A 10,747-nucleotide genomic window follows, 5' to 3' on the forward strand; every position below is an offset into this window, starting at 1 on the left:
CGGGAGTTGCCATCAAGTACAACATCTGTAACATATAGCCATACCAGAAAACATAATGCCAACATGTACACAGTAGCCTCTACTACTTCTCCTGAAGTAGCATTCTCCTTCCTCCAGTTACCTGCTAGAGGAGTCTGCATGGGTTTTCACTTCTCCATGTGGAATCTCCTGAGTATCTCGTTTGCATACTTGCTCTAAGACACAAACAACTCCCCATCCTTCTGCCATACTTCCATGCCAAGAAAGTAATGCATGAGACCCATGTCTTTCATCTCGAATTCACTTGCAAGGTCCTCTTTGCAAGACATGATCAAATGATCATCACTTGTTAATATGAGATCATCAACATAAAGTACAATGATCAATTGCTTACCTTTCACCTTGGTGTGGTACAGGTTCACATCCGCTTCACTCTTTGTGAAGCCCAACCCAGTGAAGTAGTTGTCTATCCTGGTGTACCAAGCACAAGGTGCTTGCTTCAGCCCATACAAAGCTCTCTTGAGTCGACACACATGCGACTCACAATCGAAGGTCTCAAAACCTTCCAACTGCTCTATGTACACCTCTTCCTTAATCTTGCCATTGAGGAATGCAGTCTTCACATCCATTTGATGGATCTTCCAACCCATCTGTGCTAATAGTGCCAACATCGATCTGATAGATGAGTACCTTGAGACAAGAGCAAAATTCTCATCATAGTCAATCCCCTCGACTTGTGAGAAACCACGGGCAACAAATCTTACCTTATGTTTCTTCACACTACCAACAACAACTTGCTCTACCTTGTAAATCCAACGGGAACTCACAAATGACTTGTTCTCAGGTCTTGGAACCACGTCCCAAACACTATTACGAACTATGGAGTCATACTCCTCCACCATATCATCAACCCAAATCGGCTGCTGAACTGCTTCCTCAAAGGAAGATGGCTTGGTCTCAACACATTCCCCAACAAGGGCCATGTATCCAGTGTACCTCTTAGGTGACCTCCTCTGTCCGCGCTGAGAAGATAGCTCTCCCGCATTCTCTCTCGCATCCGACAAAAATCTATCAGCTTCTCTTGTGCACTTCCGTCCATCTCTGGAAGACTCTGCTTGAGTGGATGTCTCCACTCTTGGATCCTTTGCATGCGACTGCTCTGCATCAATCTAAGGCTCCTCCTCCTTAGGAACCAAAATTTCCTCCACAGCCTCTCAAGGGAAACTTGCATGGCCTTCTACTCATTAAACTTGAGATCTCTGCGAACCACTGCCTTCTGACTAGTAGGCAGATACACCAGATAGTTGTGGGGTGTATCAGTGTACCCCACAAGTATCCTCAACTCTGCTGTCAGCTCAAGCTTCTTCCATGCATCCTTTGTCACATGGCAATATACTGATGAGCCAAAGATCCTGAAGTGACCCACATCTAGTCTCTTACCGGAGAAAGCTTCCTCTGGTGTCTTCATCCCAAGTATGTGATGCAGGCTTCTATTCTGCAAATAGACCATTGTGTTGCATGCCTCAGCCCACAAATGAAGTGGTAGGCCTTGGTCATGCAGAATTTCCCAAGCTGCCCCTACAATCGTTGTGTTCTTCCTTTCGGCCACCCCATTCTACTGTGGGTTATGAGGTGTCGTCAACTCTTGTTAATTCCTTCCACTACACAGAAGTCCTTAAACTCTTGAGAGACATATTCTCCATCGTTGTCACTTCGCAAGGCCTTGATCTTCTTCCCTGACTCTTTCTCGACCAAAGCTTTGAACTCACAAAACTTTGAGAAGGTTTGGTCCTTCTTTTGCATGAAATAAACCCAGCATTTACGAGAATAATCATCAATGAAAATCACATAATACCTTTGCTTCGCTATGGATTTTGTTGAGAATGGTCCACATAAATCAGTATGAACTCGCTCTAAGATCGCTTCTGCTTGACTGTCTCGATCATGAAAGGAAGAATTGGCGTACTTTCCAAAGGTACAACCTTTGCATGTGTCAACTTGCTCAAGTTTACCTTTGGGAAGTCCTATAGATATCTGCTGCATTATCTTCAAGGCCCCATGATGCAAATGGCCCAACCTCCTGTGCCATAACTCGCCAATGTCTTGGTTTTGCACCAATTCTGCTTTCAAACTCAATGCTACATAATCATCTACCTCTAGTTTATAGAGATTATTCACTCGAATCCCGAACCTCTTGGTTTGACCCATGGCTATGTGTCTTAGGAACACCTTTCCTTTACTGAAGACAACATCGTAGCCTTTTCCCTCCAACATCATGACCGATACCAAGTTCTTCTTCAGTCCAAGCACATACTTCACATCTGTCAAGGTGAGAGGAGCTCCATGCTCCCTCTGAAAAGCAACTGTGCCCACTCCTAAAACACTGTACTTTCTGTCATCACCCATCTCTATCAGCATCTTGAGGTCTTTCTCCTCCAAGGTACTGAATAAACTTTTATTGCCGGTCATGTGGAATGAGGCTTCATTGTCAGGATACCAAACACAATCCACCATCTATGACACCATGCATGCGATGAGGGTAAATTCCATTTCGAACTGAGAGGCTAATGCCTCGCCTTCCGATCCTTTTGAGGATCCCTTCTTGGACTTCTTTGATGGGAAATTAGTTGCATATTTTCCCATCTCGTGATAATTAAAGCATCTCACTTTAGACTTGTCACCCTTCTTCCCTCCATGAAAAGAATTTGATTTGGAATAGGAAGCCTTCCCTTTCCCTTTCCTTTCCTTACTTGTTAAGGCCAGATTTTCTTCATCATCATTCTTTGATGAAGAACCATCTCGTGTGCTCCTCCTGATCTCCTCCTGCATCATACCCGATCACAGTCGTTCCCAATCCGACAGTTTCTCCCTTCCCTTCACAAAGTCCTGGTAGCTATTCCAACTCTTTGGAAGGCCGAGGAGAGCGAGGCTCACCATATCATCATCGGCAGTAGTTATTCCCACACTGCTAAGCTCATCTCTGCAGGTGGTGAGCTTGTTTAAATATGTGGAAATAGTATCGCCCTTCTCCATCTTGATTCTTCGAAGCTTATCCTTGAGCACCAATTTCCTCTAGTCACTATTGTTCTGGTAGAGGTACTTCAATGTTTTCCACATTGAAAATGGAGTATCCTTCCCATGGAGACTCAAGAAAATATGGTCTCGAACTCCCTCAAGGATGATCTGTCTCACCTTTGCCCCACACTTCTTCCACTCAGCCAACTCTTGTGCATTAGTTGAAGTTGGCTTTTGGATTTCTTGATCAATTAATTCCTTCAAGCCATTCTCTTCTAATATAGCCTCCATGTGATCTTTCCATGCTATGTAATTCGAGCTACCATCCAAGGCATACTCAAGTCTCAAGACATAGGGTCCCATTGGCCAACCTTGAAGTATGATAAGAATTCGATTTTGCACCTGCAACCCTGAACTTCAAACTTTGAATTCTCTTCTCAGTGTACTGTTCACAACTCTAATAACCTTTGCTCTGATACCATGTAGAAATTCTGACTGTAGATTAACCTGATAATGCAATATAATTAAAGAAAATTACTTTAATCTACTTCTACAATCAAACTTGCAGAAGCTTAATAGATTTGAGCAAGATCAAGCAGAACACATATAACCAGATGAATAATCAATGCACATGAAACACAGAAGAATACTTAGGGGAAAGCCTAAGCTAAAAACCCCACTATCTATATTATCATACAAGTGGAAATATATTAGGATTACACAAAGCTTTAGCTCTCACAGCTAGCCAACTCTCAGTATAATCCCTCACAGATTCTCACAGACAAAATAGACTGCTCAAAAGCCTTCTCCTCCGCCCTCCAAGATCCTATTTCCTTGTGTTGTTTCTCCTGGGTGATCCTACTGTTACCAAGTGTAACACTGATCACTCACACTGATCTCACACCATGTGAAACTGCGCAATATTCAAGGAATGAATTCCTTTTGCACGCATGACTTTTGTTTATAGGAAAACTCATGCAACTGATAGTACACTGTCCCTGTCTTTGATCTGAAAATTGGGCTCTTAGGCTTCTTGTCTAGCTTACAATAACCTCTCCCACTTCCAAAGCTTGAATTTTCCTAAATCTATTTGATTAACCAATGAAGAATTAAGAAATGCTTGAAAATATTGGTGTATGCTTGTATTTATTTTCAACTGATTACTTGCTTTAAAATCTGTTGTTTGTGTTGATATGTGAATGTGCTTACATTGATATCTAAATGCATATAATAGTGAATAATGTAGCAGTACAAACAAACACATAAGACAACAAATTAATTAGGAGTTCACCCACAACTCTTGGGCTACATCTCCGTGAGCTCTAGTTAATTCAACTAGGCTCTCTGGGATTATGGTATTAGTTTTTTTTACAAGCTCTTAGCCCAACTCATGTTGTTCTCACACAAAAACAGTGGGTTCAGACACCATTTAATCCCCTTGGCTCCTGAAGCTCTGGCTTTTGGCTCTTAGCTCTTGGCTCTGGCTCTTGGGCTCTTGGTTCTAGCTGTTGGCTGTTGGCTGTGGCTCTTGGGCTCTTGGTTCTGGCTCTTGTCTCTGACTCTAGCTCATTGGCTCTAGTTCAGGCTCTTGGCTTTGACTCTAGCTCTTGGCTTTGGCTCTGGCTCTCTGGCTCTCCGCTCTAGCTTCTTTTTGCCTTCTGCAACCTTCAACTCTCTGTCTTTTCACTTGAACTTCAAGTGACCCTAAAGGCTCCCTCAACTGCTCTTTTACTTCTGCGCTGCTGTCTTAGCACTGCCTGCTTGTGCTCGGCTTCAACAACAAACAACAACTCAGCCACCCTCAATAACTCAGCAGTGCCACAGTATTTGACATTCATGGCTTAAAAGCCAAATCGCACTGCCTGTTGGTTTTCCCTTTCGGGCTTTTTATCTTCCTGCCACAATCTGCTCAAATCCCTTCTTTGGCATTCAATAATCATGGCATAACGCACTCAGGGGAGGCAACCACCTGTTTCTGCAATGGATGAGGGAAATCGGCACTTGGAATCCTTAGTAATAGTTGCTCTGTGTTTACATAGAGAACGCTGCAATACACGGAAAAATCTGCAGAACACTATTCATCCCGGAATTGAAACATTCATAACTTTGCTTTACAGTGCCATTGGGTCCGCTTGGGAATTTCTATCGCATATCACAATTGGCCTACTCCATGGTTTCCCCTTTGTATTTTAAAATACATTAAAACGGTGAAATTAACGCAAACATGGCTTTGGGAAGATTTGTAATTATATATATTTCCATTCCGGAACCCTTTCGGATCCGGTTTACATCGCATTGCGCTTCCCCTTTGTATTTCGCTTAATAAGCGAGATATACGAAAATGCATTAAAAACACTTTTCAACGGACTTCAAAATATATCAAATGTTGTTTACCGCCCTGTCGGGTCCGACCATCGCATCGGTCATATATATATATATATATATATATATATATCTATATATATATATATATATATATATATATATATATATATATATATATCAGCCTCGCTCCACTGTAATGTGCCGATGCAATATTGCGATGCGACTTTTCGTAATCACATATCACATAAGTCCACGGCCTTCCCATATACATGGTTCATGCCAACGCTGATTGCGATTGTTGATCTGCCTATCACCGCTGATGCGATATGCCGATTGGATCTGGACCGTTGATCGGCCAGATTCGACGACCCCTGTGCAATCATTGTTTAAGCCTATGATAGCCTTGCTTTTATGGTTTTCTTCATGTTTTTAAGGCCCAATAGTGTTATCTGCCTTCTCCATAAATTCTCCTTTTTTGGTGATCTTTCCCTTTTGGGAGATTTGGAAGACTTAGAGGGTTTTTAGACCCATTATTCAAGGGATTTTTCCTATTTTTCCTTTGAAAAAGGGCAGCTTTATTTTATGATAGCTTTCCCATCTGAAGTCCATTTTTTCCCATTTAAGTTGCGTTGGATTTAGAATGGAGGGATCCTTACAATAAGACTATTTCTAAGAGCAGACTGCAACTTTCATTTTCCTCTAATTTACAAAGGATTTGTGCCATTTGGCACCTTTTACCTCTTGCATGAAGTCCTTTAGACTTAGAAGTTTATCAAGGATCCATTTTTTGATCAGTCTTTAATCTCAACTAGGTCTTTCTCTGAATAGACATGCATGAGTTACTGATGAGAGAATCTTCAGTTATCTGGAGTACAATAGTTGGATGAATGCATGCATTAACTGACTGAACTCACAATTAGTTCCTCAAACAGTTTGGAACTAATTTAATTGGACTTAACTCAGTAAACTGAGCTAACTAATTACATCTCAAATATAACTCAGTCTTATCTCCCTAATTAAGGGATAATCTCCTTAATTTAAGGGATAACTGTTGCATGACTTCAGAAAGACTTCTAGCTTGAATTTCTCCAACTAAGTAACTCAATATGAATTAATTAATTATTTTTCAAGTAGTTGGTGAGACTAAATTCGAATTTTAATTCAAGGACAATTTAAAATTGGAATATTCTTGTTGCCACATTTCAACATATTTTAACTATGAAATTGAAAAGACTTGGTATCATGTCCATTTAAGCAACAACCAAAGCTTGAAGATGAAATTAGTATTACACGATATTTATTGAAATCCTTTTAACTTTTTTTGTGTTGAAATATTTTTATGGCTATTAGAAAAGTTTACTTTCATGTTGTTATTTGAGAACATGTTGTTTATATATGACCAAGTTCATGCATTAAAGAATGAAATGTTGTTGTGAATAAAATGATAAGGATTAAACATCACACCTTAGATTATTTGTTTTCACAAGTTATTTACAACTTGAGATTTTTAGCTTGTAACTTAGATGACATGATTGTGCCTATGCTTTTCGTTAAGGTTGAATACTAAGTTACTAAGGTGTTTTTTCTATGGTTACATTTTATTTGCTCTGTTTATATAGGTCACTTCGCCACATAGTGGCCACTATCGCTCAACTGAAGAAAACTTGTTCAAGTTTGTTGATTTTATGGGGGAAAACGGACTTAAGATTGTTCATGTTGAGGTATATGTCATAGAAATCCTTTGTAGTATACTTTAGTTTATATTCTAGTGTTCATCGTCTTTCATGTCTTACACTCTGCAAATTTTTTTATTTTTATTTTTTTTTGTTTTTGTTTGTTTTGTTTTGTTTTTGTTTTTTGTTTTTTGTTTTGTTTTGTTTTGTTTTGTTTTTGTTTTTGTTTTTGTTTTTGTTTTTTTGTTTTTGTTTTTTTTGTTTTTTTGCTTTTGTTTTTGTTTTTGTTTTGTTTTTTTGTTTTGTTTTGTTTTTGTTTTTTTTGTTTTGTTTTTTTTTTGTTTTTTTTTGTTTTTTTTTTTTCCGGAAAAGGAACTGAGTATTGATGGTAAGCAGTATTGTTGGCGAGGTAAATCCCCTCTACGGACAGAGGCGATCCCTACCAGCCCAGAGGGTCTAGCAACAATCAAACAATGCTATCACGCAAGTTCCTAATTGCAAATTAAAGGTGGATGATGAGAGCCTACTTAGATTCCAACGCTAATATTCGTAGAAGAGTCGCCTCTCTCGTTCCTTTGCTCTGGCCGGTCACGATCCCCACGATATCCGTGAATGGACACCTGCACATGCAAAGAACAACACAAATACAAGCATAAAATCCAATAGATGCAATTATATATCGGGCAGAAAAGATATAACTCAAACATTATTACAATGAATAACAAGAGTGGAACCATAATGATAGTCATCTATTATTGATAAACAACAAAGAAGAATACAACCAAAGTTCTGACGTCAAATCCTCCTTTGGCTGAGTGATCAGCTACATATGCCTTGCAAAGCATGTCGGGATGGGGAACAAGCCTCTCTCTCCTTGGTTACAAGAATCTCCTCACTTAGATTTGGCCTTATGGGTGCAAAGAAGGCTCTTGCATCAATTCCTTGGACTTCTGAAAGTATAATTCTCCCTATGCTCGAACTAGCTTGTCAAATGCAACAGAACAAGCTTTTATAGATGGAGGAGGAGGAGATAAGATCAATCACACCATCTATGGGATTGGGTTTATCCTCAAAAAGCTATTATGGATAGAGGAAAGGGAGATAAGATTAATCACGACATCCATGGGATTGGCATTATCCTTAAAAAGCTTCATGAGTCGAAAGGAAAAAACCTTCGGGCATGCGTTTGTTAAAAAGCTTTCCCAAACTCGGTTGGCGCGTGTATAGCTCTGAGACAGAGTGCCAACTAGCGCGCCCTCTTTGGAGGATTTCCCCCATTGGCGCGAGTAATACACTGTGGATCCGTGCTAATGGAAAAAGGGAACTTTTTAAGGATATTCTGCAGGAGATGTCTTCAGGGCATATGAAGTCCATACTTAGAGGAATATAATGCAAGTGTTTTCAAGTTATGTCACTTCTCACAGGTCCCGAAATGAGTCCTCCAAAGTGTGGGAGAGGGTGATAGGGACGGTGACAAACGGTGAAAAATTACTGTGTAACAGATGTCCCCTAAAGCATGAGGCTCGAGAGAGAGAGGGGTGAAATGCTTTACAAGAACACATGCAACTGAAAATGTTACCGCTGGAGAATCTGCATAGAGAGGTAAAATTGATATCTCAAATACATGATATATGTGGTATGGGCGCAGCCATCCATAACAAAGTACATAATAATCTAGATCCAAGGTATGGGCACAGCCATCCGGTGAGGATCGATGAATAGACTCAGGCATGGTCGCAACCATCCAGTGAATGAGTCATGTAATAATCACAATAATCCATAAAATTGCAGCCTGGATTCCAACATACAAAATCCAGGGTCTTGCGCTCCATCTCGACCCGAACAAAAGTACAAGTTCAAGCATGCAAATACATGAGTTGAAGTCGAACATGCATGAATATCGTCTGATTACCAGTCAATAATGAAAACTGTTAACAGATGCGAGAGGTACCACCAATAATGACAATGGCCCTCAAGGTACTAAAGGTACAATCTACGACGTGCGAATTAGTGAGCTGGCGTCGAACACCCGTAGAATCATTCGATCGGAGGCCAATGATGAAAACCTCACGTCGAACACGAAGAACCTACCATTGAGGCATGCAAGCTCCAAGGCACTGAAAGGGAGTCTCTAGATCAGCTTCCTGGATAATGAGTTGAAGTCGACAGGAAGTGACCTTGATCGAAGGTGGGCCATAGTGTTTCCCACATCATCGACACGAGACAGAGCAAGAATGTTATGATGAATCAGAATTATGCAAGCTATCAGAGGGAGGTTGTTATTCTGGAAAGGTCAACTTCTCTTGAACATATCGGCGGCATGATAGTGGACTTGGCAGTATTTGACATCAATGGATCAAAGGTCATGGTGACGAGGCAATGAGAAAATGAGAGGTCAAACAGGATCACCCAAATCCACGGAGGCAAGTGAAAAACGAGATGAGATGTCCCCACCCAGACACGAAAGCAGACAAGTGCCATGTTCAAGAGCGACATACTGCCGACACGACAATAATTATGGTTCCATTTTCCCTCACCATTTCTGGCGAGTACCCCAGTTATTTTATTAACAAGCTTGACGGGGATAGCATATGCTTGTAAAGCGTCATCTCGACGGACTCCAATGTCATCAGGTTTAACGAGTCTGACAAAGGAAGAACTCGGCGTCTTTTCATGTTTAGAGAGTTTGAAAAGACAGCAGAAAAGAAAACTCCAAGGGTGTCCTTTTTCGTAAAGTTGTGTCTCTCGAGCCCGAAAAAGTATATAACAATGTTCGAAAGAACTGCCCGACCATTACGATCGAGGAGTACTTTTCATGTTTAGTGACTTCGACCTGAAAAAGTAGAAAAGCGACCGAAATCACGTCGTTTCATAACCATTAACGAGCCTGAAATGACAAGGGCCCGACAATATTTTCATTTTTACACGGTCGGAAAAGAGTTTAAAGACGACCACCCCTTATTTACGTTTAGCAAGTCAAGAGGAATAACTTGAAAATCTTTTCGTCTTTAAATGGTCGGAAAAGAGCTGAAAGCAGACCTTCATTTTTATTCTCTTTAACGAGTCAAAAAGGGAAAAATACTCAGCAATCTTTTCATTTTTTACGAGTCAGAAAAGAGCTTAAAAGGAGACTCGTCTTGGAGGAACAAGTGGTATAAAGGGTAGCAACTGGTTCCGGTAATGGTGGAACTACTCAAAACATGTAATGGTCAAGAGGTTGGCTAATAAAACCACTCATCACTGTGGTTCCTCAGGAAAGGATAAGCAACCAAGTGAAAGCATATGATCAGCCAAAAGAGATGGTGGCGATGGAATGAAACAACCAAGGCTCATCTAACAGAATTTAGCAGATAAAAGGCAATCACAAGATGTAAATCAGGTATGGGTTCATTTTTACACAAGCTTGAACCATGGAGAACTCTGCTTAGATTCGGTTTCATGTTTACACAAGCCTTAAATGAAAAACTATGCTTGTTATCAGTTCGCATGCCCCCAGCATAATAACGCAAAATGAGCTACATGCCCCCAAGCTTCATTACATTCAACAAAGTGGATGGAATGAAGGTTCACTCTCTAGATCTATGAAAGACTCGACTTGTATTTTACGAGATCTTAATCAAAGACTCGATTTGGAAAGGAAGAGATGTTTCATTTTTTAATGAGGTTGACCTAGGAAAAGAACTATCCTCATAACCCTTATTTCATTTTTTAATGAGCTTGACACAAGATCAGGAACTATGCTCAGCCAGACCTAG

This window comes from Pinus tabuliformis, chromosome X (assembly GCF_031772625.1).
Source record: "Pinus tabuliformis cultivar Carrire ecotype Pingquan chromosome X, CPIR1, whole genome shotgun sequence".
Classification (NCBI taxonomy): Eukaryota; Viridiplantae; Streptophyta; class Pinopsida; order Pinales; family Pinaceae; genus Pinus; species Pinus tabuliformis.